This window comes from Triticum dicoccoides, chromosome 7A, assembly GCF_002162155.2.
Source record: "Triticum dicoccoides isolate Atlit2015 ecotype Zavitan chromosome 7A, WEW_v2.0, whole genome shotgun sequence".
Classification (NCBI taxonomy): domain Eukaryota; kingdom Viridiplantae; phylum Streptophyta; class Magnoliopsida; order Poales; family Poaceae; genus Triticum; species Triticum dicoccoides.
The window spans coordinates 686,795,688-686,822,721 of record NC_041392.1 but is presented as its reverse complement, the minus strand read 5'-3'; the positions used below and the strand labels follow the sequence as shown (position 1 = coordinate 686,822,721).

Here is a 27,034-nt window from a genome sequence, read left to right as displayed (position 1 = left end):
GAGAGGGGCCACGCACCGGAGACGCGTGCGGCCTCTTCGGACATGCCACAACACCACCCCGCGTGTATGAGGGCCCGGTACGACGCTCCGGTGGCATTGCTACCCCCCAGGGCCCCCGTCCCGCCTAACCCTGGAGCGGTTGACCACGGGATCTAGCCCTTTGACTTTGCACGGATGGGCTTTGACCAGTGGACCTCTCCACTCGGTTGTGTCGGGTCGGCCCAGAGGGACACCGGGGAGCAACATCTGGGCCAAACCCACAGCTAAATCCACTCTGTGTAGACCCGATGCGGTAGTTTCCCCCCTCCAGGTGCCGGCGGCGGCGCCGTCCGTGAGGGGGGCCATGCACCGGAGACGCGTGCGGCCTCTTCGGACATGCCACAACACCAACCGGTTGTGTCAGGTCCGCCCATAAGGACACCCGGGAGCAACATCCGGGCCAAACCCACAGATACATCCACTCCATGTAGACCCGACGCGTCCGTTCCCCCCCTCCAGGTGCCGGCGGCGGCGCCGTCCGTGACGGGGCCACACCCCGGAGATGTGTGCCGCCTCTTCGGACATGGCATAACACCATCTGATTGTGGTAGGTCATCCGATATATATGAACACTTGGAGCAAAGTCCCCTTCGTATAGACCCGATGCGGTTGTTCCCCATTCCAGTTGCCGGCTGGCGGCGGCACCGTTCGTGAGGGGGGTCACACCGCTCTGTACAGAACCGAAAAATAATGTATGTATGCTTATTAACACATACTGTATGTAAGTTAGTTAAATAATAATAATAAAGAAAACAGTGAAGAAAAAGAAAAAAAAACTATATGTATGCTTATTAACACATATTATATGCTTATTAACACATACTATATGTATGCTTATTAACACATATTATATGCTTATTAACACATACTATATGTATGCTTATTAACACAATCTATATGTATGCATATTAACACATACTGTATGCTTAATAATAATAATAATAGTACTATATGGGAAAAAGGAAAAAAGAAAAAAAAAACTATGCCGACGGCAAAGCCGTCGGCACAGCTGCGGCCATGGCAGATGGACAGCGCCGCGGATCGGTGACGTGTCAGCTATGCCGACGGCTGCCGTCGGCATATGTCCTGGTCGGTGCGCTCTGGATCGGTGACGTGTCACCCGTATCTATGCCGACGGCCACCCGTCACGGCCGTCGGCATAGATTTGACGTCGTTAGCCGGCCGTGATGAGTGTTGTCGGCGGGCCCGCTTCTATGTCGACGGCCTGTATATGCCGACGGCAGCTGTAGGCGTAGCCTGGGATAAGCCGACGGCCGCTATGTGCCGACGGCTGCTGTCGGCGTAGACGGGGATAGCCCGACAGCCATTGTACGCCGACGGCCAGGACCTAGCTGTCGGCATATCTCGGTTTAGGCCGACGGTGGCCGTCGGCATACATTTGGCTGTCGGCTTAGAGCCCTGTTCCGGTAGTGCAGCGACCAGACAATGTCTTTTTTGTCTTGGAACATCTGTACTACGCGTCCCTTGGAACCGTAGCAGCGACCAGACAATGTCTTTTTTGACATGGAAGAAGGAAATCTATGATCTGTGGAACAATCGTCAGAACACACGCGGTTTAGGCAGTAATACATACTACGGAGTGGTCCCGTTGCCTCATTAGCAAATTGTTTAATTAACCTCCAAATTTTCTTTTGGAGGAAATTAAAGGCTTTGCAGCATTAACCACCAAGAACTAGCCCGAGAATCACCGCAAGAAAAAGAAAAAAAAAAGGAACTAGGCAGAGAATGACGCGCTCCAACTCACTCTCGTCCCTCTTTGCGCGGTATATTAGTACTCGAGCCGTCGCCGGCGCCACGATTCCGGCGAGCAAAGTCTTTTGACACAGGCGACGTGCAGGCACACAGGTAGAACCGGGTCTACTTCTTTCCCGGCAGCCGTTGCACCTGTGAGACGCCTCCTCCCGAAGCTCGAGCGTGAGCTCCCGAGGGATTCACCAACCGCAACCTCCACTATCGGCCACTGCGCACGCGAGCAGAGGAGCCAACCACCCGCGAACACCACCTGGACCACGCCCAATCACACAGCCTTGACCTGCTCGGGCCCAAATCTTGTCCACCCCGAGAACGATCCCTAGGTCCAAGCCACCGTCAGCCGATGCCTCGAACCCAGGAGAAGAAGGATCACCAACCATCCTATGCCACCCTCGGCAGCCAGATCCACGTCGCCGCGACCATCGCAAGCCCACACCTCTGTCAATTAACAAGAGGTACATGCTCATACTGAAATTGGAGGTGGCTTGCTAAGTCTAGGAATAAATTCAGAAAAAGCGAGCATCAATGTCAAGTCTAGGACTTGAATCTTGGTGGACTGGGTATATCACTGTCCTTCTAACCATCCAACTACAGGTTAGTTCACCAAAGGAAGTTGTCGATTGACTTGTGTAGGAACTGTGTCTTCTGCTATGATTTAAATTTCCATGCAATTTGTGTTCATATACGTATAACAAAACACTGAAGCACCAGCGCACAAGGGTCATAGCTTGCATCATGTTGGGTCGCAACTTGCATCGCGTGCTTGTGTCGTACCAGTCGCTGGCTTGCAGAACCACCATGTCTCCAGAAACAACTACCTTCATTTGTGTGGCCACTCTTGTCGAAGGCGTCGCTCTCACTACATCATCCGCCCCTTAGCCTTGGGAAAACACCCCCGGGTGGTCGCCCCTCGCCTATGCCTTGCAACGATGCACCCCATCGGACCTACGACAACGACTGAATGGTGGAGCTCGCCGGAGGACAATTCTTTGAGTGGTTGAGAGAGAGGAGGATTCCTATGGTTTCTCGTTTGGTGTGGGATAGGGAACGAAACTGTGTGGAGGAGAGATAGAAGGCTCTCCTTGCTTGGGTTCGCTGGACAGGTGGGGCGCTACCTATGTGTCCAAGCAGACCTGGCCATATGGGCCTGACCGAGCCATATAAAAGGTCGTATCTACTATCTACTACCATTATAAAAAGAAGAGAGAGGCAGATCCAAATAACAAGAGCCGTCTATCTGAGATATCCAAGGGTCTAAATTATCTCCATGTTTAACACAGCAAGCCACGCAACAATTAAGCAACACCCGCGCCATCGCTAATCATACCGGCCGCTTCGGAATAAAAAAACAACCAAACCGCTCGTGACACCACGCCCACACCACGATCTTTTTCGCCTGCTCCTCCGGGCGCCGCTCCGGCGCCACCCGCTGAGCACGCCCCTCGCCTACCCCGGGGCTGCTTCACCACCGAACGCCGCCACTTCACCGGGCAGCGCCGCCCAACTGCCGCCTATAACATGCGCCCTCCCTGCCGCCCCACCCTCCCACTGCTCCATCCTTGTGTTCCCTCTGTTAGGACTAATCTTGATATTATTGTATCAGCATTTCAGTTTGATTTTTCGTCATGCATGTAACTTAGGTGATCTAGGGAGTAGCTAGTCATCAAGACTTTAGTTGAGTGCACAGAGAAGGCGAGATGTCGGGCTGCCATGCGATGCGGCAAGCAAGGTGGGATGCCGATGGCGGCGAGAGGCTGCCGTGCTGTGTGATACGGCATCGTCGTGTGATGCGGCAGTCGCACGAGGAGCTGGAGACCACTCTGGATGACCAAGACAATTGGGTGAGTTAGTCGTTAGCTGCATGCATAGGTTAGTTGGTGAGCTAGCTAAAAGATAAGTTAGTTGATCGGCGTGGACTGAGTGATTCAGTCATCGGGTGCTAGTTGCGTCTGTTTCTGTAGTGGACGGTTGGCCGGCCGAGTTATTGGCAGCAGCGAGTGACTCCAGGAGGTGAAGGTGGACGTGCGTACGTGGGATTAGTTTCCCAGAGATGTGGCTGGCTAGTGCGTGGGTGGGTCGAGTCCCCTGTGTATATATGTTGCACTTTGAGTTAATGAAAGCCAAGGCCGAGAGGGCTGAGAAACAATGTAGCATTTGTGTAACCAAGGAGGAGAGCCTCCCGGCAAAGCTAGCTAGTTCTCTTCCTTGGTACATGGGTGTGTGTGCGTGTATGTGTTTGGAGTTTCTTCAATGTGTGTGTGTTTGAGAGAAACCACAAGAGAGAAGGTTGAGCTGTGAGAGACAGCCAAGAAGAAGAAGAAGGCGCTGAGAGGAGGCAGCGCCAACACCCTCACCGAACGCCCTCCCGACGACCACTTCTCCACCAGCAGCGCCACCCCGCTCCTCAGCTGCACCTCCACCAGCGAATGGCTGCTTCGATCAACATCGACAGTTTCACGGCAGGCTGTTCTGCGACAGGAGGATTCGCGGCGTGCTGGGTGGTCTCGGTGTCGATGCCATCGCGGGTTGCCTCCACTCCCCCGCCGTCGCTGCTCAACTTGGTCTCCGTCGGCGCCGCTCAATTCGGCCTCTGTTGCCGCTCTCCGATCCTCCTGCTTCGACCCCTCACCGGGTCCGTCCTTCTCCTTGCCAGCGACATCTTCCTCCCCACTCCACTTCCTGTTCCCATCTGGTTGATTATTGATTATTAACTTTCTGATTTTCTTATAGTTCTGACGAGAAGAAGTAGAGCTGGGAGGATGCGGAGTGATGTGGTGAGGAGCAACAGTTGCAGAGCATTAGCACTGCGGCAACACACTTCTATGGTGGTGTAGTGCTTTCATAGACGAGGAAAAGAACGCATATACAAGCTCATATATTTGTTATCTTCTTTCCTGAATCATGATTCCTGTTCTGGAACTACTTCCATGTCCAATACTTTGGTGTCCGACCTTGGTATGTGTACAATTCAGTGGGTGTTCTACATTTTTTTCACAAGCATTGATGGTTAAATAGCAGCATCGTACAAAAATTGGATGAATTAATACGTCATGTGTATAGTAGCATTGTTTATATCCCATCTTTTTTCCACCAAAAAAATCAACATTTATGCATGGTGATGGAAAGTAGTTTAATTATAGTCTTGGTATATAGTTTATCTTTCAGGAGGCTAGAAATTTATTTATATTCTGTGGAGACTAGAGAATTATTTTCTATTCTGTGGAGGCTACAGTTTCTTTTAATATTCTCACTTGCCCAAATGATGGGAAGTGAACAATTTTTTCCTTCACCAAAACTCTTCCAGGGAATCGATGAAATTGTCAAAATTGTATCGTACTCATATAAAACGAACTCAGAATCAGATTAGTCAATACCTAGCAAACTTGCTGGATAGAAAGAACAACCGTAGTTTGGTTGGGTTCATCTTTGCACTGCTATTTGTAATGATGCTGAAAGATGAGTAATACAAGTTTTACCCACAGAAAGAAAGAATGTGAGCTCCTTAAAAGCATTATAATGTCAATTTATTGCCATTCTTACTCTTATATTCATGCAATGTTGATTTATGTTCTTATTGATCATTGGATGGACTATTTAAGTCTTGGTCGTAAGTATTTACTACCATTTATGAAATTGGTAGCTCCTTTCGGACAATATATAAACTTTAGTGCATCTTAATGCAGGTATTGGTTGTCCATTTCCTTTCTGAACACATGAGCTTTGGTATGGATCTTGGGAGCAAGTCATCCTCAGTTTGCTTCCAGTGGAGTAGGTATGGGAAGAAGTGAGCTGAATCATCTATAGATTAAAGCTATGCTATCTGAATAGTTTAGTTAAATTATGTCTTCTTGACTTGCTCTTTATGTGTTTGCCAATGGCGGCAGTGGCGGGGAAGTGGGAGAATATTAGGTCCTACCACACTAAGGAGCACATGTCTATAGGGAAGGAGTTTATCGAGGATCTGTGAGCCAATAAATAATAGGGAGACGTATGATATCAATATGGAACCCAGCCCAGTTTTGGTTCAGCACCTTTTGTTAGGAGCTCTTTTGGTGCAGGAATAATCAACTAAGATGACATTAGTAGTATATGTCAACGTACAAGAGTTTGTGATGACCAAATATGAGATCTCTGGTGCTTAGGTGCGGGTGCCGTCGGTACTCCTCTGCTTCCCAACGGACTCCGACGTCCTGGTCTGATAGCAGAGAAGCCAAATCATGGCCAGTTCGTACCAGCACCAATAGTACTCCGGCAATCTGGGATGTAAGCCCCTTGTCCAAACCATCATGGTTAATCCTAATTTGCACGATCCTCTTCAGATTAGTATACAGGTATTGGGTCTAACCTGCCTGCAACTGAGATGCATATGAATTAGATCCAATTTTAGTAATATAGAAATCAGAATTGATTTATTCACCCTTTGGTGAGCGCCTATGTGGTTCGATTTTATAAGCAAAATTCAGTCTTATTTTTCTCTCAGCTTAGTTCCATGTCGATTTATTTGCAGATTAGTTACTAAAGAAAATGGTTTGAGGTCAAGAGTTGAAAGCCTGAAGCCAGATGTTCCTACGATGACCTACACAACTCTTGAGAAACAAAACCAAAACATTATGTGCCTGCAAGATTGAAGATCGTACATATATTTACTTTGCTCCAGGATCCTATAGCAGTGCATTACTCCATGCAGTTCCCTTTATCATCCATTTTATTATTCATATCTCTATATGGTTGTTATATATAGATGCTATTACAGGGATGTAGCACTATATTTTCCAGCCATTGTTGTAAACAAAACACCCTCTATACTGATACATATGTTTTTTTCTTTTAGTTATCTCTTTTCAGAGTGGACGAGGTTTCTACATCGAAGAAATTATTTTTAGATCGTCCTTTGGGTTTCAAAGAATTCAGAATAAGTTCCTACACGAGCTGTTACTGGATAAATCATGTACGACACCATGCTTGCACCCTTATCCCTGGAGTATTTGCAGTTGTATTCTTCATTGTTCGTTGCACAAGATGGTGATTGTTTTTCTTTCTTTTCTGATTCACAGCTATTGGCATGCATTTGTCCGTGCATTTTCGTCCTAGGATTGACGATAATTTGAACCTGTTAATTCGTAAAAGATATGCCCATCATCATTCCACTTTGTTTAGTTTGAGGAGAACCGGGTAGTCAAATATCTGATTATTTGTTTTCTGTTCTATGTATAAATTTGGATGCAACATTTCACTGCAACAACTATTTTTCCTCTTCGGCAGTTGGGGCATGCGTCCAATCGTGTTAAAAAATTAAGCTAATTTAATTTGGCGCCTAACAATAATAGTTGCCAACTAAAAGAGGATCTACTTTTGCTAATAGTGGTAAAATAAAAGAGGATCCAGACTCTCTCGAGTTTATATTTGTGTGTGTGTGTGTGTGTGTGTGTGTGTGTGTGTGTGTGTGTGTGTGTCCTTGTATAATGGTGATGATTTAAATCACTTTGGCTTTCTTGGAAGCAAATTCCGAATTATGGATTGTCCACTTCACATCAAATTTTCAGGATAGTAATTCTGCATTTGGAATAGAACTGTTGTGGTTGATATACTATGTGAACTTTTCTTACACTATGTTATGTTTAGTTATTACATGTTGGCATAGACATGCATTGTCAGTCGGATAAGTTGACTGCAGCTACCCTCGAAGCTGCTCTTTGCATGTAAAGGAAGCTCGGAAACAGAGTTTTCTTGAGGAAACAAAGCATGATTGTGGATCTTCTCAAAATTGTCTGGATGAGAGTGATTGGCTTGCAGAATTGGCTGACATTGGAATGCTTGACATGTTCGAAGATGTTAGCCTATATACTGTTCAAACAACTTGTTCATCGCAAGGCGACAATGCAACTGAATTGAAACAACGTTCACCCTTTACTGCCACCACATACGATAGCCTGCATTGAAGGGCCTTCCTACGCCATCGATAAGCCGTGCCGGCTGCTTTATAGGGGTAGCGCTCAGTCATGTTGGGTCGCCATTCGGGCATCTAGAGCACGATCGGCAATGATGAAGGCAAGTATGCTGTTGTCCCCTTCTGAAGTTCTGTTTAGACTGGGAATCAATCAATGCATTATCTGAGTATTGAATTTTCTGATTTTCTGTTGACCAATACGTTGAGCACAATTGTCGGAATGAAGAGAAGAATTAAATGATTTTATTTGAATAAATGTGCCTTCTAACTATGATGAACAAGAAAAGTTTGGTCTAAGGTTAGACGTGCATTACACGTGCAAATTTACTAGTTTTTTAAGGAATATAAAAGGACCTGTTATGCCACCTGAAGGCGCCTTGCGTATCGGCCGGACATGCCAGGTAAAAGGGTCGGGAGGCACTGCACGGTTGCGGGCCAACCCGTTTTAAAAAGGACCCCAAAGAACAATAAAAATGTTAAAATATCTCTAAAAGGCCTAAATTTTCAGATTAAAAGGTTAAAACGGCCCTAAAATGACATAAAATGGCCGCGCAAAGTTTTAAGAACTATCTACTCGTACGGACATACTGTAGTCTAGTAAAAGGACTCTGTAGGAGTACTGTAGTTAATGCAATTTTTTTAAAACGAACAATTTTCAAATTTGGAATTGTTTTTGGAAGCATCAACACTTTGAAAAAATATACATGATATGTTTCAAAAACTGAATGTTTTTCTGAAGACACGGACTTTTTTTTTAAATTCGAACATTTTTAAAAAAATATTGAACATTTCTAAAATTGCAGACATTGTTTTGATTGTGCGAACATTTTTCAGAAAGACGAACATTTTTAAAACTTTGTGAATAATTTTTTGAACACACGAACATTTTTTTTAAAAGCCCCAGTATATTTTAAAATTTGAGAAACAATTATGAATCCTGAACATTTTTTATATTTGGGAATTTTTGAAAAAGAAACAGAAAAAGGAAAGAAAAGAAAAAAGAAGAAAGGAGAAAGAAACAGAAAAGATAAAAAAGAAAATAAAAAAACAGAAAAGAAAAAATGAGAAAGAAAAAACCTACAAGAAAACCAGCCTCGAAAAAGAAAACCGGTTCGGGGAAGGGGAACCTTCTGCCTTGTGGAAGGTTCCCAAAATCGGGAGAAAACCACCCGCCCGCAACCTCTTAATGGGCCCCGGCCCGCATGCCGGCCTTACAAGCATGGCCCATGTCTCAAAAAAATCAAGCATGGCCCATGTCTCTACGCAAGTGCACCCTAGTCTCTCGCACGAGGGAGGGACGACGACGACAAGTATGTTGTTATTGCTTTCTTCACGACTTATACATGTTCCTATGACTATGAAATTATGCAACCCCCGTTTGCCGGAGGAACACTTTGTGTGCTACCAAACGTCACAACGTAACTGGGTGATTATAAAGGAGCTCTACAGGTGTCTCCAAAGGTACATGTCTGGTTGGCGTATTTCGAGATTAGGATTTGTCACTCCGATTGTCGGAGAGGTATCTCTGGGCCCTCTCAGTAATGCACATCACATAAGCCTTGCAAGCATTGCAACTAATGAGTTAGTTGAGAGATGATGTATTACGGAACGAGTAAAGAGACTTGCCGGTAACGAGATTGAACTAGGTATTAAGATACCAACGATCGAATCTCGGGCAAGTAACATACCGATGACAAAGGGAACAACGTATGTTGTTATGCGGTCTGACCGATAAAGATCTTCGTAGAATATGTGGGAGCCAATATGAGCATCCAGGTTCCGCTATTGGTTATTGACTGGAGACGTGTCTCGGACATGTTTACATTGTTCTCGAACCCGTAGGGTCCGCACGCTTAAGGTTTCGATGACAGTTATATTATGAGTTTATGAGTTTTGATGTACCGAAGGAGTTCGGAGTCCCGGATGAGATTTGGGACATGACGAGGAGTCTTGAAATGGTCGAGACGTAAAGATCGATATATTGGACGACTATATTCGGACATCGGAAAGGTTCCGAGTGATTCGGGTATTTTTCGGAGTACCCGGGAGTTACGGGAATACGGGAGAAGAAGTATATGGGTCTTATTGGGCTTTAGGGGAGAGGGAGAGGCAGGCCGCGCGCCCCCCCATTGACTAGTCCGTATTGGACCAGGGGGAGGGGCGGCGCCCCCTCCATCCTTCTCTTCCCTCTTCCCCTTCCTTGTCTCCTACTCCTACTACTTGGTAGGACTCCCCTAGGGCGCGCCATAGAGAGGGCCGGCCCTCCCCTGCTCCACTCCTTTATGTACGGGGGCAGGGGGCACCCCATAGACACACAAGTTGATCCCTAAGATTGTTCTTTTAACCGTGTGCGGTGCCCCCTTTCACCATAGTCCTTGATAATATTGTAGTGGTGCTTAGGCGAAGCCCTGCAACAGTTGAACATCAAGATCGTCACCACGTCGTCGTGCTGACGAAACTCTTCCCCGACACTTTGCTGGATCGGAGTTCGGGGGTCGTCATCGAGCTGAACGTGTGCTAGAACTCGGAGGTGTCGTAGTTTCGGTGCTTGATCGGTTAGGCCGTGAAGACGTACGACTACATCAACCGCGTTGTCATAACGCTTCCGCTGTCGGTCTACGAGGGTATGTAGATCACACTCTCCCCTCTTGTTGCTATGCATCACCATGATCTTGCGTGTGCGTAGGAAAATTTTGAAATTACTACGTTCCCCAACAGTGGCATCCGAGCCTGGTTTTATGCGTTGATGTTATATGCACGAGTAGAACACAAGTGAGTCGTGGGCGATATAAGTCATACTGCTTACCAGCATGTCATACTTTGCTTCGGCGGTATTGTGGGACGAAGCGGCCCGGACTGACATTACGCGTACGCTTAGGCGAGACCGGTTCTCCCGACGTGCTTTGCACAAAGGTGGCTAGTGGGTGTAAGTTTCTCCAACTTTAGTTGAACCAAGTGTGGCTACGTCCGGTCCTTGCGAAGGTTAAAACAGCACCAACTTGACAAACTATCATTGTGGTTTTGATGCGTAGGTAAGATCGGTTCTTGCTTAAGCCCGTAGCAGCCACGTAAAACTTGCAACAACAAAGTAGAGGACGTCTAACTTGTTTTTGTAGGGCATGTTGTGATGTGATATAGTCAAGACATGATGCTAAATTTTATTGTATGAGATGATCATGTTTTGTAACCGAATTATCGGCAACTGGCAGGAGCCATATGGTTGTCGCTTTATTGTACGCAATGCAATTGCGCTGTAGTGCTTTACTTTATCACTAAGCGGTAGCGATAGTCGTGGAAGCATAAGATTGGCGAGACGACAACGATGCTACGATGGTGATCAAGGTGTCGCGCCGGTGACGATGGTGATCATTACGGTGCTTCGAAGATGGAGATCATAAGCACAAGATGATGATGGCCATATCATATCACTTATATTGATTGCATGTGATGTTTATCTTTTATGCATCTTATCTTGCTTTGATTGACGGTAGCATTTTAAGATGATCTCTCACTAATTATCAAGAAGTGTTCTCCCTGAGTATGCACCATTGTGAAAGTTCTTCGTGCTGAGACACCACGTGATGATCGGGTGTGATAGGCTCTACATTCAAATACAACGGGTGCAAAACAGTTGCACACGCGGAATACTCAGGTTATACTTGACGAGCCAAGCATATACAGATATGGCCTCGGAACACGAAGATCGAAAGGTCAAGCGTGAATCATATAGTAGATATGATCAACATAGTGATGTTCACCATTGAAACTACTCCATCTCACGTGATGATCGGACATGGTTTAGTTGATTTGGATCACGTGATCACTTAGAGGATTAGAGGGATGTCTATCTAAGTGGGAGATCTTAAGTAATATGATTAATTGAACTTTAATTTATCATGAACTTAGTCCTGGTAGTATTAGCATATCTATGTTGTAGATCAATAGCTCGCGTTGTTGCTTTCATATGTCCTAGAGAAAATTGTGTTGAAAGATGTTAGTAGCAATGATGCGGATTGGATCCATGATCTGAGGTTTATCCTCATTGCTGCACAGAAGAATTATGTCCTTGATGCACCGCTAGGTGATAGACCTATTGTAGGAGCAGATGCAGACGATATGAACGTTTGGCTAGCTAAATATGATGACTACTTGATAGTTTAGTGCACCATGCTTAACGGCTTAGAATCGGGACTTCAAAGACGTTTTGAACATCATGGACCATATGAGATGTTCCAGGAGTTGAAGTTAATATTTCAAGCAAATACCCGAGTTGAGAGATATGAAGTCTCCAACAAGTTTTATAGCTAAAAGATGGAGGAGAATCGCTCAACTAGTGAGCATGTGCTCAGATTGTCTGGGTACTACAATCGCTTGAATCAAGTGCGAGTTAATCTTCCAGATAAGATAGTGATTGACAGAATTCTCTAGTCACCATCACCAAGTTAGTAGAACTTCGTGATGAACTATAATATGCAAGGGATAACGGATACAATTCCCAAGCTCTTCGTGATGCTAAAATCGACAAAGGTAGAAATCAAGAAAAACATCAAATGTTGATGGTTGACGAGACCACTAGTTTCAAGAAAACGGCAAAGGGAAGATGGGGAACCTCAAGAAGAACGGCAAGCAAGTTGCTGCTCAAGTGAAAAACCCAAGTCTAGTCCTAAGCCTGAGACTAAGTGCTTCTACTGCAAAGGGACTGGTCACTGGAAGCGGAACTACCCCAAGTGATTGGCGGATAAGAAGGATGGCAAAGTGAACATAAGTATATTTGATATACATGTTATTGATGTGTACTTTACTAGTGTTTATAGCAACCCCTCAGTATTGGATACTAGTTCAGTTGCTAAGATTAGTAACTCGAAACGGGAGTTGCAGAATAAACAGAGACTAGTTAAGGGTGAAGTGACGATGTGTGTTGGAAGTGGTTCCAAGATTGATATGATCATCATCGCACACTCCCTATACTTTCGGGATTAGTGTTGAACCTAAATAAGTGTTATTTGGTGTTTGCGTTGAGCATGAATATGATTTGATCATGTTTATTGTAATATGGTTATTCATTTAAGTAAGAGAATAAATTGTTGTTCTGTTTACATGAATAAAACCTTATATGGTTACACACCCAATGAAAATGGTTCATTGGATCTCGATCGTAGTGATACACATATTCATAATATTGAAACCAAAAGATGCAAAGTTAATAATGATAGTGCAACTTATTTGTGGCACTGCCGTTTAGGTCATATTGGTGTAAAGCGCATGAAGAAACTCCATGCTGATGGGATTTTGGAATCACTTGATTATGAATCACTTGGTGCTTGCGAACCATGCCTTATGGGCAAGATGACTAAAGACTCCGTTCTCCGGAACAATGGAGCGAGCAACTGATTTGTTGGAAATCATACATACTGATGTATGTGGTCCGATGAATATTAAGGCTCACGACAAGTATCATTATTTTCTGACCTTCACAGATGATTTAAGCAGATATGAGTATATCTACTTGATGAAACATAAGTCTGAAAAGTTCAAAGTATTTCAGAGTGAAGTGGAAAATCATCGTGACAAGAAAATAAAGTTTCGACGATCTGATCGCAGAGACGAATATTTGAGTTACGAGTTTGGTCTTCAATTAAAACAATGTGGAATAGTTTCACAAACTCATGCCACCTGGAACACCACAACATAATGGTGTGTCCGATCGTCATAACCGTACTTTATTGGATATAGTATAATCTATGATGTTTCTTACCGATTTACCAATATCGTTTTTGGGATCATGCATTAGAGACATCTGCATTCACGTTAAAAAGGGGCACCATCTAAGTCCGTTGAGATGACACAATCTGAACCGTGGTTTGGCAAGAAACCAAAGTTGTCTTTCTTAAAGTTTGGGATTGTGATGCTTATATGAAAAAGTTTCATCCTGATAAGCTCAAACCCAAATCGGAGAAATATGTCTTCATAGGATACCCAAAGGAGACTGTTGGGTACACCTTCTATCACAGATCCGAAGGCAAGACATTCATTGCTAAGAATGGATCCTTTCTAGAGAAGGATATTCTCTTGAAAGAAGTGAGTGGGAGGAAAGTAGAACTTGATAAGGTAATTGTACCTTCTCCCTTATTGGAAAGTAGTTCATCACAGAAATCTGTTCCTGTGACTACTACACCAATTAGTGAGGAAGCTAATGATGATGATCATGTAACTTCAGATCAAGTTACTACCGAATCTCGTAGGTTAACCAGAGTGAGATCCGCACCAGAGTGGTACGATAATCTTGTTCTGGAGGTCATTCTACTTGACCATGACGAACCTACGAACTATGAGGAAGCGATGATGAGCCCAGATTCCGCAAAATGGCTTGAGGCCATGAAATCTGAGATAGGATCCATGTATGAGAACAAAGTACGGACTTTGGTTGACTTGCCCGATGTTCGGCAAGCCATTGAGATTAAATGGATCTTCAAGAGGAAGACGGACGCTGATAGTAGTGTTACTATCTACAAAGCTAGAATTGTCGCAAAAGGTTTTCTACAAGTTCAAGGTGTTGACTACGATGAGAGTTTCTCACTCGTATCTATGCTTAAGTCTGTCCGAATCATGTTAGCAATTGTCGCATTTTATGAAATCTAGCAAATGGATAAACAAAACTACATCCCTTAATGGATTTATTGTATATGATGCAACTAGAAGGTTTTGTCAATCCTAAAGGTGTTAACAAAATGTGCAAGCTCCAGCGATCCATCTATGGACTGGTGCAAGCATCTCAGAGTTGGAATATACGCTTTGATGAGTTGATGAAAGCATATAGTTTTATACAGACTTGCGGTGAAGCCTGTATTTACAAGAAAGTGAGTGGGAGCACTACAGCATTTCTGATAAGTATATGTGAATGACATATTGTTGATCAGAGATAATGTAGAATTATTCTGCAAAGCATAAAGGAATGTTTGAAAGGAGTTTTTCAAAGAAAGACCTCGATGAAGCTGCTTACATATTAAGCATCAAGATCTATAGAGATAGATCAAGACGCTTGATAAGTTTTTTCAATGAGTACATACCTTGACAATATTTTGAAGTAGTTCAAAAATGGAACAGTCAAAGAAAGAGTTCTTGGCTGTGTTACAAGGTGTGAAATTGAGTAAGACTCAAAGCCCGACCACGGCAGAAGATAGAAAGAGAATGAAAGTCATTCCCTATGCCTCAGCCATAGGTTCTATAAAGTATGCCATGTTGTGTACCAGATCTATTGTATACCCTACACTATGTTAAGCAAGGGAGTACAATAGTGATCTAAGAATAGATCACTGGACAGCGGTCAAAATTATCCTTAGTGGAATAAGGCAATATTTCTCAATTATGGAGGTGACAAAAAGGTTTGTCGTAAAAAGTTACATCGATGCAAGTTTTGACACAGATCTGGATGACTCTAAGTCTCGATCTAGATACATATTGAAAGTGGGAGCAATTAGCTAGAGTAGCTCCGTGCAGAGCATTGTAGACATAGAATTCACAAAATACTTATGGATCTGTATGTGATAGACCCGTTGACTAAAATTATCTCACAAGCAAAACATGATCACACCTTAGTACTCTTTGGGTGTTAATCACATAAACAATGTGAACTAGATTACTGACTCTAGTAAACCCTTTGGGTATAGGTCACATGACGATGTGAACTATGGGTGTTAATCACATGGTGATGTGAACTATTAGTGTTGAATCACATGGCGATGTGAACTAGATTATTGACTCTAGTGCAAGTGGGAGACTGAAGGAAATATGCCCTAAAGGCAATAATAAAGTTATTATTTATTTCCTTATATCATGATAAATGTTTATTATTCATGCTAGAATTTTATTAACCAGAAACATAATACATGTGTGAATACATAGAAAACAGAGTGTCACTAGTATGCCTCTACTTGACTAGCTCATTAATCGAAGATGGTTATGTTTCCTAACCATGAACAAAAGATTTGTTATTTTATTAACGGGATCACATCATTAGAAGAATGATGTGATTGACATGACCCATTCCATTAGCTTAGCACCCGATCGTTTAGTATGTTGCTATTGCTTTCTTCATGACTTATACATGTTCCTATGACTATGAGATTATGCAACTCCCGTTTGCCGGAGGAACACTTTGTGTGCTACCAAACGTCACAACGTAACTGGGTGATTATAAAAGAGCTCTACAGGTGTCTCCAAAGGTACATGTTGGGTTGGCGTATTTTGAGATTAGGATTTGTCACTCCGATTGTCGGAGAGGTATCTCTGGGCCCTCTCGGTAATGCACATCGCATAAGCCTTGCAAGCATTGCAACTAATGAGTTAGTTGAGAGATGATGTATTACGTAATGAGTAAAGAGACTTGCCGGTAACGAGATTGAACTAGGTATTAAAATACCGACGATCGAATCTTGGGCAAGTAACATACCGATAACCAAGGGAACAACGTATGTTGTTATGCGGTCTGACCGATAAAGATCTTCGTAGAATATGTGGGAGCCAATATGAGCATCCAGGTTCCGCTATTGGTTATTGACTGGAGACGTGGCTCGGTCATGTCTACATTGTTCTCGAACCCGTAGGGTCCGCACGCTTAAGGTTTCGATGACAGTTATATTATGAGTTTTGATGTACCGAAGGAGTTCGGAGTCCCGGATGAGATTGGGGACATGACGAGGAGTCTCGAAATGGTCGAGATGTAAAGATCGATATATTGGACGACTATATTCGGACATCGGAAAGGTTCCGAGTGATTCGGGTATTTTTCAGAGTACCGGGGAGTTACGGGAATACGGGAGAAGAAGTATATGGGCCTTATTGGGCTTTAGGGGAGAGGGAGAGGCAGGCCGCGCGCCCCCCCATTGACTAGTCCGAATTGGACCAGGGGGAGGGGCGGCGCCCCCTCCTTCCTTTTCTTCCCTCTTCCCCTTCCTTGTCTCCCACTCCTACTACTTGGAAGGACTCCTAGTTGGACTAGGAAAGGGGGAATCCTACTCCCTATGGGAGTAGGACTCCCCTAGGGCGCGCCATAGAGAGGGCCGGCCCTCCCCTCCTCCACTCCTTTATATACGGGGGCAGGGGGCACACCATAGACACACAAGTTGATCTCTAAGATCGTTCTCTTAACCGTGTGCGGTGCCCCCTTCCACCATAGTCCTCGATAATATTGTAGTGGTGCTTAGGCAAAGCCCTGCGACAGTTGAACATCAAGATCGTCACCACGCCGTCCTGCTGAGGGAACTCTTCCCTGACACTTTGCTGGATCGGAGTCCGGGGATCGTCATCGAGCTGAACGTGTGCTAGAACTCGGAGGTGTCGTAGTTTCGGTGCTTGATTGGTCAGGCCGTGAAGACGTACGACTACATCAACCGCGTTGTCATAACGCTTCCGCTGTCGGTCTACGAGGGTATGTAGATCACACTCTCCCCTCTCGTTGCTATGCATCACCATGATCTTGCGTGCGCGTAGGAAAATTTTGAAATTACTACATTCCCCAACAAATATCTGCATCAAAGTGTTTAGTAGCAAAGTAATATGATAGTAGTGATAATGGTAGCAAAAGGTAATAGTAGTAAAAGTAATGTTTTTGGGATTTTGTAGTGATGATAGCAATAGCAACGGAAAAGTAAATAAGCAAAGAACAATATATGGAAAGCTCGTAGGCAATGGATCGGTGATAGAGAATTATGCCGGATGCGGTTCATCATGTAACAGTCATAACCTAGGGTGACACAGAACTAGCTCCAGTTCATTGATATAATGTAGGCATGTATTCCGAACATAGTCATACGTGCTTATGGAAAAGAACTTGCATGACATCTTTTGTCCTACCCTCCCGTGGCAGCGGGGTCCTTACGGAAACTAAGGGATATTAAGGCCTCCTTTTAATAGAGAACCAGAATAAAGCATTAACACATAGTGAATACATGAACTCCTCAAACTACGGTCATCACCGGTAAGTATCCCGATTATTGTCACTTCGGGGTTAACGGATCATAACACATAATAGGTGACTATAGACTTGCAAGCTAGGATCAAGAACACTCATATATTGATGAAAACATAATAGGTTCAGATCTGAAATCATGGCACTCGGGCCCTAGTGACAAGCATTAAGGATAGCAAAGTCATAGCAACATCAATCTCAGAACATAATGGACACTAGGGATCAAACCCTAACAAAACTAACTCGATTACATGATAGATCCCATCCAACCCATCACCGTCCAGCAAGCCTACGATGGAATTACTCACGGACGGCGGTGAGCATCATGAAATTGGTGATGGAGGATGGTTGATGATGACGATGGCGACGAATTCCCCTCTTCGGAGCCCCGAACGGACTCCAGATCAGCCCTCTCGAGAGGTTTTAGGGCTTGGCGGCGGCTCCGTATCGTAAAATACGATGATTTCTTCTCTCTGATTTTTCTCATCGAAACTCAATATATGGAGGTGGAGTTGGAGTCGGAGACGCAATAGGGGGCCCATGAGGCAGGGGGACGCGCCCCCCACCCTCGTGGCAAGACGGTGGGCCCCCTGGCCTTCATCTTTGGCAGGTATTTTTCTTATTTTCTGAAAAGTGTCTCCGTGAAGTTTCAGGTCATTCTGAGAACGTTTAATCCTGCACATAAATAACACCATCGTAATTCTGCTGAAAACAGCGTCAGTCCGGGTTAGTTCCATTCAAATCATGCAAGTTAGAGTCCAAAACAAGGGCAAAAGTGTTTGGAAAATTAGATACGTTGGAGACGTATCAACTCCCCCAAGCTTAAACCTTTGTTTGTCCTCAAGCAATTCAGTTGACAAACTGAAAGTGATAAAGCAAAACTTTTACAAACTCTGTTTGCTCTTGTTGTTGTAAATATGTAAAGCCAGCATTCAAGTTTTCAGCAAAGATTATAACTAACCACATTCGCAATAACGCATAGGTCTCAAGTTACTCAAATCAATAGCATAATCAACTAGCGAGCCATAATAATAAAACTCGGATGACAACACTTTCTCAAAACAATCATAATATGATATAACAAGGTGGTATCTCGCTAGCCCTTTTTGAGACCGCAAAACATAAATGCAGAGCACCTTTAAAGACCAAGGACTGACTAGACATTGTAATTCATGGTAAAAGAGATCCAGTCAAGTCATACTCAATGTAAACTAACAATAATGAATGCAAATGACAGCGGTGCTCTCCAACTGGTGCTTTTTAATTAGAGGATGATGACTGAGCATAAAAGTAAATAGATAGGCCCTTCGCAGAGGAAAGCAGGAATTTGTAGAGGTGCTAGAACTCAATTTTGAAACAGAGGTGAATAATATTTTGAGCGGTATACTTTCATTGTCAACATAACAACCAAGAGATGGCGATATCTTCCATGCTACACACATTATAGGCGGTTCCCAAACAGAATGGTAAAGTTTATGATCCCCCTTCCACCACAAGCATCAATCCATGGCTTGCTCGAAACAACGAGTGCCTCCAACTAACAAGAGTCCCAGGGGGAGTTTTGTTTGCAATTATTTTGATTTAGTTTGCATAAAGCATGGGACTGGGCATCCGGTGACCAGCCATTTATCTCGTGAGTGAGGAGCGGAGTCCACTCCTCTTGAGAATAACCCGCCTAACATGGAAGATACAGACAGCCCTAGTTGATACATGAGCTATTCGAGCATACAAAACAGGATATTTATTTGAAGGTTTAGAGTTTGGCACATACAAATTTACTTGGAACGGTAGGTAGATACCGTATATAGGTAGGTGTAATGGACTCATGTGGGATAACTTTGGGGTTTAAGGGATTGGATGCACAAGCAGTATTTCCGCTTAGTACAGGTGAAGGCTAGCAAAAGACTGGGAAGCGACCAGCTAGAGAGCGACAACAGTCATGAGCATGCATTAAAATTAATCAACACTGAATGCAAGCATGAGTAGGATATAATCCACCATGAACATAAATATCATGAAGGCTATGTTGATTTTGTTTCAACTACATGCGTGAACATGTGCCAAGTCAAGTCACTTATATCATTCAGAGGAGGATACCACCCTATCATACCACATCATAACCATTTTAATAGCATGTTGGCACGCAAGGTAAACCATTATAACTCATAGCTAATCAAGCATGGCACAAGAAACTATGATCTCTAGTTGTCATTGCAAACATGTTTATTCATAATAGGCTGAATCAGGAACGATGAACTAATCATATTTACAAAAACAAAAGAGGTCGAGTTCATATCAGCTTTTCTCATCTCAGCCAGTCCATCATATATCATCATAATTGCCTTTCACTTGCAAGACCGAATGATGTGAATAATAATAATAGTGCACGTGCATTGGACTAAGATGGAATCTGCAGGCATTCAATAAACAGGAGAAGACAAGGCAATATGGGCTCTTTTGTCAGATCAACAATAATGCATATAAGAGCCACTTCAACAATTTAATTATGGTCTTCTCCTATTGACTCCCAAAGAAAAGAAAAGAAATAAAACTATTTACACGGGAAAGCTCCCAAAAAGCAAAAGAAGAATCGGAAATCTTTTTGGGTTTTCTTTTTAATTACTACTACAAGCATGGAAAGTAAACTAATTAAAAACTACAACTAACTTTTTTGGTTTTTCTTAAGGTTTATCAAACACACAAGAAGAAAGCATAAAAAGGAAAATAAACTAGCATGGATGATACAATGAAAAAGTATGAGCACCGACATTTAGCAATGAGTGTGTGAACATGAATATAATGTCGATGGGAAATACGTACTCCCCCAAGCTTAGGATTTTTGCCTAAGTTGGTCTATGGCCACGGCTGGCCTGGCGGATATCCATAATAATAGTTGTTGGGGTCGTACTGTGATGCAGCGGCTATCGCCTACTGAGCTGCAGCGTGGCAACGAGCAACCTCCTCTCTCCTCTCGTACTCATCTGCCTCCTCTGTGGTAATAGTATATCCTCCTCTTGCCTGATAATCAAAGAAAGCAGGAGCTGGGAGAGTAATACGGACAGCACGGCGTCTGTCAAAGATTAGTTGATACTGGAGAGGTGATTCGTTCCTCTCGACAAACTGGTGGTGAACCATAGCATTAAAATCTAGATAGGCAGGAGGTAATTCAATATCATCTTCATGCACATCTATACCAATAAAATTAGCTACTGTAGGGTTTCGTAGTAATTTCAAAAAATTTCCTACGCACACGCAAGATCATGTGATGCATAGCAACGAGAGGGGAGAGTGTTGTCTACGTACCCAATGCAGACCGACTGCGGAAGCGCTGACACGATGTAGAGGAAGTAGTCGTACGTCTTCACGATCCAACCGATCAAGCACCGAAACTACGACACCTCCGAGTTCGAGCACACGTTCAGCTCGATGACGATCCCCGGACTCCGATCCAGCAAAGTGTCGGGGAAGAGTTTCGTCAGCACGACGGTGTGGTGACGATCTTGATGCACTACAGCAGCAGGGCTTCGCCTAAACTCCGCTACAGTATTATCGAGGAATATGGTGGCTGGGGGCACCGCACACGGCTAAGGAATAGATCACGTGGATCAACTTGTGTATTTCTGGGGTGCCTCTGCCTCAGTATATAAAGGAGCCAAGGGGGAGGGGGCGCCGGCTAGGAGGAGGGCGCAGGAGGAGTCCTACTCCTTTCGGGAGTAGGACTCCCCCCCAATCCTAGTTGGACTAGGATTCCCCGAGGGGGAAAGAGGGAGAGGGGGGCCGGCCACCTCTCCTAGTCCTAATAGGACTAGGGGAGGGGGGTGGTGCGCAGCCACCTTGGGCTGCCCCTTTCTCCTTTCCACTAAAGCCCATTAAGGCCCATATGGCTCCCGGGGGGTTCCGGTAACCTCCCGGTACTCCGGTAAAATCCCGATTTCACCCGGAACACTTCTGATATCCAAACATAGGCTTCCAATATATCAATCTTTACGTCTCGACCATTTCGAGACTCCTCGTCATGTCCGTGATCATATCCAGGACTCCAAACAACCTTCGGTACATCAAAATGCATAAACTCATAATATAACTGTCATCGTTACCTTAAGCGTGCGGACCCTACGGGTTCGAGAACAATGTAGACATGACCGAGACACGTCTCCGGTCAATAACCAATAGCGGGACCTGGATGCCCATATTGGCTCCTACATATTCTACGAAGATCTTTATCGGTCAGACCGCATAACAACATACGTTGTTCCCTTTGTCATCGGTATGTTACTTGCCCGAGATTCGATCGTCGGTATCCGATACCTAGTTCAATCTTGTTACCGGCAAGTCTCTTTACTCGTTCTGTAATACATCATCCCGCAACTAACTCATTTAGTTGCAATGCTTGCAAGGCTTAAGTGATGTGTATTACCGAGAGGGCCCAGAGATACCTCTCCGACAATCGGAGTGACAAATCCTAATCTCGAAATACGCCAACCCAACATCTACCTTTGGAGACACCTGTAATGCTCCTTTATAATCACCCAGTTACGTTGTGACGTTTGGTAGCACCCAAAGTGTTCCTCCGGTAAACGGGAGTTGCATAATCTCATAGTTATAGGAACATGTATAAGTCATGAAGAAAGCAATAGCAACATACTAAACGATCGAGTGCTAAGCTAATGGAATGGGTCATGTCAATCAGATCATTCAACTAATGATGTGACCTTGTTAATCAAATAACAACACTTTGCTCATGGTCAGGAAACATAACCATCTTTGATTAACGAGCTAGTCAAGTAGAGGCATACTAGTGACACTAAGTTTGTCTATGTATTCACACATGTATTATGTTTCCGGTTAATACAATTCTAGCATGAATAATAAACATTTATCATGATACAAGGAAATAAATAATAACTTTATTATTGCCTCTAGGGCATATTTCCTTCAGTCTCCCACTTGCACTAGAGTAAATAATCTAGATTACACTGTAATGATTCTAACACCCATGGAGCCTTGGTGCTGATCATGTTTTGCTCGTGGAAGAGGCTTAGTCAACGGGTCTGCAACATTCAGATCCGTATGTATCTTGCAAATCTCTATGTCTCCCACCTGGACTAGATCCCGGATGGAGTTGAAGCGTCTCTTGATGTGCTTGGTCCTTTTGTGAAATCTGGATTCCTTTGCCAAGGCAATTGCACCAGTATTGTCACAAAAGATTTTCATTGGACCCGATGCACTAGGTATGACACCTAGATCGGATATGAACTCCTTCATCCAGAATCCTTCGTTCGTTGCTTCTGAAGCAGCTATGTACTCCGCTTCACATGTAGATCCCGCTACGACGCTTTGTTTAGAACTGCACCAACTGACAGCTCCACCGTTTAATGTAAACACGTATCCGGTTTGCGATTTAGAATCATCCGGATCAGTGTCAAAGCTTGCATCAACGTAACCTTTTACGGTGAGCTCTTTGTCACCTCCATATACGAGAAACATATCCTTAGTCCTTTTCAGGTATTTCAGGATGTTCTTGACAGCTGTCCAGTGATCCACTCCTGGATTACTTTGGTACCTCCCTGCTAAACTTATAGCAAGGCACACATCAGGTCTGGTACACATCATTGCATACATGATAGAGCCTATGGCTGAAGCATAGGGAACATCTTTCATTTTCTCTCTATCTTCTGCAGTGGTCGGGCATTGAGTCTTACTCAACTTCACACCTTGTAACACAGGCAAGAACCCTTTCTTTGCTTGATCCATTTTGAATTTCTTCAAAACTTTGTCAAGGTATGTGCTTTGTGAAAGTCCAATTAAGCGTCTTGATCTATCTCTATAGATCTTAATGCCTAATATGTAAGCAGCTTCACCGAGGTCTTTCATTGAAAAACTCTTATTCAAGTATCCCTTTATGCTATCCAGAAATTCTATATCATTTCCAATTAGTAATATGTCATCCACATATAATATTAGAAATGCTACAGAGCTCCCACTCACTTTCTTGTAAATACAGGCTTCTCCGAAAGTCTGTATAAAACCAAATGCTTTGATCACACTATCAAAGCGTTTATTCCAACTCCGAGAGGCTTGCACCAGTCCATAAATGGATCGCTGGAGCTTGCACACTTTGTTAGCTCCTTTTGGATCGACAAAACCTTCTGGTTGCATCATATACAACTCTTCTTCCAGAAATCCATTCAGGAATGCAGTTTTGACATCCATTTGCCAAATTTCATAATCATAAAATGCGGCAATTGCTAACATGATTCGGACGGACTTAAGCATCGCTACGGGTGAGAAGGTCTCATCGTAGTCAATCCCTTGAACTTGCCGAAAACCTTTCGCGACAAGTCGAGCTTTGTAGATAGTAACATTACCATCAGCGTCAGTCTTCTTCTTGAAGATCCATTTATTCTCAATTGCTTGCCGATCATCGGGCAAGTGAACCAAAGTCCATACTTTGTTCTCATACATGGATCCCATCTCAGATTTCATGGCTTCAAGCCACTTTGCGGAATCTGGGCTCACCATCGCTTCTTCATAGTTCGTAGGTTCATCATGATCTAGTAGCATGACTTCCAGAACAGGATTACCGTACCACTCTGGTGCGGATCTTACTCTGGTTGATCTACGAGGTTTAGTAGTATCTTGATCTGAAGTTTCATGATCATTATCATTAGCTTCCTCACTAACTGGTGTAGGTGTCACTAAAACAGTTTTCTGTGATGTACTACTTTCCAGTAAGGGAGCAGGTACAGTTACCTGGTCAAGTTCTACTTTCCTCCCACTCACTTCTTTCGAGAGAAACTCCTTCTCTAGAAAGGATCCATTTTTAGCAACGAATGTCTTGCCTTCTGATAGAAGGTGTACCCAACAGTCTCCTTTGGGTATCCTATGAAGACACATTTCTCCGATTTGGGTTTGAGCTTATCAGGTTGAAGCTTTTTCACATAAGCATCGCAGCCCCAAACTTTAAGAAACGACAACTTTGGTTTCTTGCCAAACCATAGTTCATAAGGTGTCGTCTCAACGGATTTTGATGGTGCCCTATTTAACGTGAATGCGGTCGTTTCTAAAGCATAACCCCAAAACGATAGCGGTAAATCTGTAAGAGCCATCATAGATCGCACCATATCTAGTAAAGTACGATTACGACGTTCGGACACACCATTACGCTGTGGTGTTCCGGGTGGCGTGAGTTGCGAAACTATTCCACAGTTTTTCAAATGTACACCAAACTCGTAACTCAAATATTCTCCTCCACGATCAGATCGTAGAAACTTTATTTTCTTGTTACGATGATTTTCAACTTCACTCTGAAATTCTTTGAACTTTTCAAATGTTTCAGACTTATGTTTCATTAAGTAGATATACCCATATCTGCTTAAATCATCTGTCAAGGTGAGAAAATAACGATATCCGCCACGAGCCTCAATATTTATCGGACCACATACATCGGTATGTATGATTTCCAACAAATCTGTTGCTCTCTCCATAGTACCGGAGAATGGTGTTTTAGTCATCTTGCCCATGAGGCACGGTTCGCAAGTACCAAGTGTTTCATAATCAAGTGGTTCCAAAAGTCCATCAGTATGGAGTTTCTTCATGCGCTTTACACCGATATGACCTAAACGACAGTGCCACAAATAAGTTGCACTTTCATTATCAACTCTGCATCTTTTGGCTTCAACATTATGAATATGTGTATTACTACTATCGAGATTCAATAAGAATAGACCACTCTTCAAGGGTGCATGACCATAAAAGATATTACTCATATAAATAGAACAACCATTATTCTCTGATTTAAATGAATAACCATCTCGCATTAAACAAGATCCAGATATAATGTTCATGCTCAACGCTGGCACCAAATAACAATTATTTAGGTCTAATACTAATCCCGAAGGTAGATGTAGAGGTAGCGTGCCGACCGCGATCACATCGACTTTGGAACCGTTTCCCACGCGCATCGTCACCTCGTCCTTCGCCAGTGTTCGCTTAATCCGTAGTCCCTGTTTCGAGTTGCAAATATTAGTAACAGAACCAGTATCAAATACCCAGGTGCTACTGCGAGCTCTAGTAAGGTACACATCAATAACATGTATATCACATATACCTTTGTTCACCTTGCCATCCTTCTTATCCGCCAAATACTTGGGGCAGTTCCGCTTCCAGTGACCAGTCTGCTTGCAGTAGAAGCACTCAGTTTCAGGCTTAGGTCCAGACTTGGGTTTCTTCTCCTGAGCAGCAACTTGTTTGTTGTTCTTCTTGAAGTTCCCCTTCTTCTTCCCTTTGCCCTTTTTCTTGAAACTAGTGGTCTTGTTGACCATCAACACTTGATGCTCCTTCTTGATTTCTACCTCCGCAGCTTTCAGCATTGCGAAGAGCTCGGGAATAGTCTTGTTCATCCCTTGCATATTATAGTTCATCACGAAGCTCTTGTAGCTTGGTGGCAGTGATTGGAGAATTCTGTCAATGACGCAATCATCAGGAAGATTAACTCCCAATTGAATCAAGTGATTATTATACCCACACATTTTGAGTATATGCTCACTGACAGAACTGATCTCCTCCATCTTGCAGCTATAGAACTTATTGGAGACTTCATATCTCTCAATCCGGGCATTTGCTTGAAATATTAACTTCAACTCCTGGAACATCTCATATGCTCCATGACGTTCAAAACGTCGTTGAAGTCCCGATTCTAAGCCGTAAAGCATGGCACACTGAACTATCGAGTAGTCATCATCTTTGCTCTGCCAGACGTTCATAACATCTGGTGTTGCTCCAGCAGCAGGCCTGGCACCCAGCGGTGCTTTCAGGACGTAATTCTTCTGTGCAGCAATGAGGATAATCCTCAAGTTACGGACCCAGTCCATGTAATTGCTACCATCATCTTTCAACTTTGCTTTCTCAAGGAACGCATTAAAATTCAACGGAACAACAGCACGAGCCATCTATCTACAATCAACATAAACAAGCAAGATACTATCAGGGACTAAGTTCATGATAAATTTAAGTTCAATTAATCATATTACTTAAGAACTCCCACTTAGATAGACATCCCTCTAATCTTCTAAGTGATCACGTGATCCAAATCAACTAAACCATAACCGATCATCACGTGAGATGGAGTAGTTTTCAATGGTGAACATCGTTATGTTGATCATATCTACTATATGATTCACGCTCGACCTTTCGGTCTCCGTGTTCCGAGGCCATATCTGCATATGCTAGGCTCGTCAAGTTTAACCTGAGTATTCTGCGTGTGCAAAAACTGGCTTGCACCCGTTGTAGATGGACGTAGAGCTTAT

At 43.7% G+C, this 27,034-nt stretch overlaps 1 long non-coding RNA gene across 1 annotated transcript; it reads left to right on the top strand.

The window, feature by feature from the left end:
• Positions 1-3,627: 3,627 nt before the first annotated feature.
• On the top strand, positions 3,628-6,673 carry LOC119332323. The gene is made up of 5 exons (XR_005160903.1): positions 3,628-4,444; positions 4,543-4,767; positions 5,496-5,584; positions 5,697-6,075; positions 6,320-6,673. It is a non-coding gene; the product is annotated as an uncharacterized LOC119332323 (long non-coding RNA).
• The last annotated feature ends 20,361 nt before the right edge of the window (positions 6,674-27,034 follow it).